General features: G+C 36.0%; 1 pseudogene; it reads left to right on the top strand.

The window, feature by feature from the left end:
• Positions 1-4578: 4578 nt before the first annotated feature.
• Positions 4579-6637, top strand: LOC126602946 (uncharacterized; annotated as a pseudogene).

Here is a 6637-nt window from a genome sequence, read left to right as displayed (position 1 = left end):
AACAATGGCATCCACATCAAGACCTACAAGTCCCAAGAGTGTGAAGTCCGTGACGTTCACGTCACCTAGTAAATCTCAAAATTTAACATTGTCCTTTTTTCTTTCGAGTTTTTCGGTCGAACCCAGTTTTCCAATTCCGATGAAAATGTTAGATACCAATCCCGGCCACCGGTACAACCTTAACTTGCTGCAAGAGTTGCAAGGAATGGCGAGAGGAGGAAGATGAGGATATTTTTTGTAAATTGATACCATTGCAATAAGAGAGAGAATATTAAATAGCACTAGCAAATAGGGATGGCAACGGTTCGATTTGAGGACGAAACTGCTATATCCATCCCCATAACCAAGAAAATTAACCATATCCATAACCGCAAATTAACCATCGATTATTATCCATAACCATACCCACCAGGTAAAGGATTTCCCATCAGTTAATGGTTATATCCATCTTCGTCAATACAAAAAATATAATCGCTCAATTGACGCATTTTGATTTAGTAAATATTAACTTCCTCATTAAATATTTGATGTATAAAATGATTTAATGAATGGATCTTTTGGAGTAGAAAAATTAAAGCTAAAAGATGATGATGTTGGCTAATCTTTGATGTCTCCCATAATAAATTCTCATTGATTTTGATTGATATCAAAACTTTCGAACTTTCCCACAAAATGCAACTCACACAATGCAACTTTTGTATTCTCAAGATAATGATTTGGTGAATAATGAATATATATATATATATATATATATATATATATATATATATATATATATATATTATAATATTATTATATTATATATTATTCGGTTCGGATTCGAGAATGGATACAGATTGGTAACTCCTATAACCATATCCCAAACCATAACCAAATAATATTCACGGTTTTTTCCCATATTCAAAATATACCCGAATTTCCATACCCAAATTCAATTCATTCGGGCGGTTATCCACGGATATCGGGTTTAACGGTGACAATTGTCATCCCTACTAGCCAACCTCTCCAATACAAGATTGCCACATGGCATACATAGCCTAGACTCATTAACAAACTACATAAAAGAAGGACAAATTACATATTAACCCCAAAACCTTACATTTTGACCCTAAAACATTACAATTCGACCCAAAAACCTATTACTTTTGATTGAGGCAATCACATTACATAACAATGCTTCCCCCTTGAAAAATAACCTTGTCCACAAGGTTCACACTAGAAAGGCAGGAAACCGAGTCTTGAAGTCATCAAAATCCTCCTATGAAGCTTCAATTGCTTCCTACCTAAGCCACTGCACCAACTGTTGTACACCAGCTGCATTCCCTTTTCTTGTACATCCTTCTAGCCAAGATTGCTTGAGGAGAATTCTGCACCTAACCATCATCTGTTGCAATTGGTAGATTCACACTTGGAGCCACTTTATCTCGTAATTGCTTCTTGAGACAACTGACATGGAACAAAGCATGTATCTTGATTTTTTCTAGTAATTTCAATTTATAAGCTACAACACCAATCTTTTCCAGAATTTCATAACGGCCATAAAACATAGGTTGGAATTTGTGATAGCTGTGTCTAGCAAGTGTTTGCAACTAATAGGGAACCAGTTTCAGATATACCCAATCTCCCACATTGAAATGCCTCTCAGTTCTTTTTTTATCAGCTTGAATCTTTATTGTATTTTGTGCAATCTCCAAATTATGCTCGAGAACACCTAGCATGCTATCTCCTTCCAACATACTTTGTTCCACATAATTCATCCTAGCAGTTCCTCTTTCATATAGAGCTATATGTGGAGAGGAATGACCATATACCAATTCAAAAAGTGTAAATCTTGCAGAAGTATGATGTGATGTATTAAAGCACCACTCAGTCCAAGGCAACCAATTCAACCATTTCTTAGGTTGTTCTTCAATGAAACACCTTAAGTAAGTTTTTAAGTATCTATTCACCACCTCAGTTTGTCCATCACTCTGAGGATGATAACCACAACTCATGCACAATTTTGAACCTTGTAGCCTGAAAATTTCTCTCCAAAATGCACTAATGAATATAGGATCTCTGTCACTCACAACGGAACTTGGCATACCATGCAATCTAAATATAGACTCAATGAAAGCATGAGCCACAATCACTGCAGTATATGGATGACAAAGACTATAAAGTGTGCATATTTATAGAGTCTGTCTACCACAACCATGATCACAATTTTACCCTTACAATTTGGCAACCCAACTATGAAGTCCATGCTAATATCATACCAAGTCTTTTGTGGGATTGGTAATGGTTGTAATAACCCAAAAGGTGTTATATTATGCACTTTGCTGTGCTGGCAGATGCCACATTCCATCACAAAGTTCCTAATGTCTTTCTTCATTCCCTGCCAATAAAACCTTTTTTTTATTCTGTGATATGTTTTAACCACCCCTTGGTAACCTGCACCAGGAGTAAAGTGGTATTCTTCAATGATCTTATGCCTTCAAGGTGATGTAAGGCTTAGCAATATCCTCTTCTTATAGCATAGAAACTCGTTGTCTACTGTATACATAGAAATTATAACATTATCACCCACTTCAACATACTTAGAGTTTGCATTTGGTACCCTAGAAAGTGCTACAATTATTGTATTCTCAACTCTACTCTTGTACTGGATCTCATAGTCAAATCCCAAGAGTTTTGAAACCCATTTTTGCTTGAAAAGAGTGTTAGTCCTTTGATTCAAAAAGTACTTTAGACTGTTGTAATCAATCTTGATTATGAAATGTCTTCCTTGCAAGTAGTTCTAACATTTATTCACATCGTGAACTATTGCAATTAATTTCTTTTCATAATTGGAAAGAGCCTGATTCATTGATCCCAATGCTTAACTAGTGAAGGTAATTGGTTTTCTGTTTTGCTGGAATACTACTCAAATCCCATTGTTTGAAGCATCACACTCCATCTCAAAAGGTTGAGATAAATCTGGTGGTGCCAGTACCTGGGGTGAAGACATAATCCTCATTAGTTTTTCAAAAGCCTCCAATACTTCAACTCCCCAACAGAACCCATTTTTCTTGGTAAAATTGTACAAGGGTTAGAATATTTTCCAATAACCAGGAACAAATTTCCTGTAATAGCCAATAAAACCCAAGAAACCTCTCAGCTCTTTCACATTTCTTGGTACAGGCCAATCAATAATTACATCAGTAATTGCTTGCAATTTACTTTGATCAGCAGCCACCCTAGCCTTAGATACAATGTGACCTAAGTATTCCACTTTGCTTTGACCAAATGAGCATTTCGATTTCTTCAAATAAAATTGATTATGCTGCAAGATCTGGAAAACTTGTTGTAAATGAAATAAGTGTTATTCCTAAGACTTGTTGTATATTAATGTGTCATCAAAGAATACCAGCACAAACTTCCTAAGAAATGGTCTAAAGAGGTCATACATAAAATTTTGAAATGTGGCAGGGGTAGTAAGACCAAAAGGCATTACTAGGAACTCATAATTTCCTTCATGAGTCCTCAGTTTTGGCAATGTTTTCTTTATTCATCAATATGTCGTGATAACCAGATCTCAGATCAAGCTTTGAGAAGTAAATGGCCCTCTACAATTCATCTAGCAAGTCATCAATTTGTGGAATAGGATACTTATCCTTGATGGTAAGAGCATTAAGCTCTCTATAGTCAATACACATCCTCTATGTTCCCTCAATTTTCACTAAAAGCACTGGGAATGAAAATAGATTGTGACTTGGTCTTATAAACCCAATTTCTAAAATTTCTTGAACTGCTTTCTCAATTTCTGTTTTGTGTAAGGAACCATAGTGGTATGGTCTGATATTTGGTGGCTTTGCTCCTGGTATCAATGGAATGTGATGATCATGAGCTCTGGAATGTGGTGGTTGAGAGGGCAACACAAAGATTTCTTCAAACTTTCCCAATAAGTATTGTAATTCTTGCAGTTGAGACAGAGTGAGATTACTAGCTTCAATCTTCTCTCCTTCCATGGAATACAAAAACAATCCCAAGTTTGAATTGTAAATGTCTTTATCGAAGTGCTGCAAAGAAATTTCTTGAATTAAGGGTACTGTAGTCACGTAAAGATCTACTGCACAATTATAGCCTTTGATAATGAGAGAAGTTGATTTACAACACCTTAAGCTCTTAACCTTTCCTCCATCAGCTATCATCACCTCAAATGCTTTCATAGAATGAACTTGCTGCCCCCACTCCTTCAATAACTTGGAATCTATGAAGTTGTGTGTACTTCCAGAATCCTAGATAATTTTCACAAGTTGACCATTAATTACACCATCCCTTTTCATTGTTTGAATGGTTTGTCTGGCATTGGTACCATAAAATGCACATTCCCTAGCTAAGATTGTAACTCAACAAATTCATCATCAGGTAATTCATCATTAACCACATCTTGCATCAAAATTTGTTTTAGCCCACACTTATGTCCTTTGGACCATTTATCAGTGCAAAACCAGCATTCACCCATCTCCCTCTTCCTTTGAATCTCCTTTGGAGATAGTTTCTCCTAAGGCACAGTGTGTGCAGTAGGGGTGGTGATTACTGGTTGGGGCTTAATCAATGGGGCTGGTTTATAAGGATAAACTTTTAAGTCAGAGTGCTTGTTTGTCCAATTGAATATTAAAAGCAATTACTTCATGAACATTTACAGGCTTCAACAGTTTTAACATCAAATTTCAATTCTCGTTTGTCTCCGCTGGTTTCAATCAGTCGTTATGTGCTTGGGACTGCAGGTCTCACAGCATTGAACCGGTTCAGATAATTAACACATTTACAGATAGCATAATGTCTGTCTGTTTGACAAAGACCAAAATTATTGGTGTGTGTTGATGGAACTATTCGAACAGTCGACATGCGTATTAGGAAGTATCATTGTTATACTGCCCTGAAAATTCAGAGATTAAACCCATATGTTTTTATATCAGCTATATTACTTTGTTGCTTTGTGAACAAAATTCTGTGAAAATCATTTTCAGGAGCTTACCGCAGTGATGCTTAATGTTGTATTATATAGAGAACTATCTGATGACTTGAGGCGACCTGTAAACTGCATCTCAATGTCAAATGATGGTAACTGCATACTCGCCGGCTGTTTAGATTCAATTTTACATCAGATTGATAGGTACACATTTGATTTTACCTACTGTAGATTTGTAATTTTGCTTAATTTGCTCGCAGGCACCTTTCACTAATTCTTTCTTATGATCTGGTGAATTACTTCAAGAATACAAAGGACACACTTGTAATATGCAACTATGTAGCGCAACTGGTGTTGCGATTTTTATTACTATACCATCCCCTTCATGTGTGTTCTCAGCTCTTTTGATCATTATTTCTCCGTATTCTGTGGTGACCTTGCAATATTTGACACAGGGTACTACGTATGTTTTACTCCCATTGTTCACGAGTTCTTATCATTTTCATTGGTTATTTTTCTGTACCAAATTGGACTGCTACCTTACCAATACGGATGCCCATGTAACTGGTGGGTTGGAGAATGGTTACATTTTCTTCTGGGGTCTGGTAGATGCATGGGTGGCAACAAGTTTCAGAGCACATTCGTCAGTGGTAAAGCTTAATTTTCTTTTCCAATCATTGTGTTTTTACTTTTAAAATAATGTAGATGTTGAATGCTCGTAGTGTCTCTTCCTATTTTATGTGTATAAAATTTGTACCTGTGACTAATCCAGCCTAATTGAATAAGATTATCAACAGATATAAGAATAAGAAGTAGTCTTTCATCATATTGTTTCAGTTTTGATACGTTTTCATCATAAGAATAAGGTTTATTTCTTTGTGATTCATAGTTAATTGCTCTTCTTTTTTAACTTTCCCTATATTTTTTTGCTCCTTAATTGTGTTAGCTCTTGGTAAAGCTTTTTCTTTCTATATATTGCGAACTGGTACATACTTAAATGTCATCCTTTTTGTTCCGATTTATTTTCATAGAGTAGACAGCATCATGGAGGTTAGTCCTCCCTCTTACGAAATGCTTCCCTCAAATAGAATTAATCAGACTGTCCTCTTAGAACTTGGGGAGCTTCTTCAGTTCATCACTGCTATCTGTTGGAAGTTGGAAACCTCACAAAAAATTGTTGCCATCTCCCCAGAGCAAATTCCAAAATAACTTCTTAAGGGCTGCTACTCGCAGGGTGCCTTAATAATGTTTTTGTTTTTTACGTGAAATGGTAAAGAAAACACAAACTCAAAAGGCCAAATTGTGAAATAGTCAAAGTTTACCTCACAGGATTATTCTGTGATCCCAAAGCAAACTTCGTCGAGGATTGCATTGCAACGTTCATCATGTGAAAATTTTCAAGTTTTGTTTTCCATGTAATGCCTAGTTTGGAATACTATGTTAACCAAAAGTTGGTTGAATTTTCTTTTACAGGTCACAAGTGTCAGTTATCACCTAAAGGACGACTGCATGATAAGTTCATCGATTGATGAAACCATTAGGGTGTGGAAGACTTTAGGGACATAAGCAATTAAGCAACTGCTCAACGCATTGTAGTTTTTACTGACTATCTTGCCTGCACAGAGATTTTCCAGTGACTATTCTACTGTACAAAGGACAAGTATGTTCAAGAACCTTCGGCTGATATAGAAATTTGCTATA

The sequence above is a fragment of the Malus sylvestris genome, chromosome 15, assembly GCF_916048215.2.
Source record: "Malus sylvestris chromosome 15, drMalSylv7.2, whole genome shotgun sequence".
Taxonomy (NCBI): domain Eukaryota; kingdom Viridiplantae; phylum Streptophyta; class Magnoliopsida; order Rosales; family Rosaceae; genus Malus; species Malus sylvestris.
Note: the sequence above shows the minus strand (reverse complement) of the source record. Positions and strands in the feature narration are given on the sequence as shown.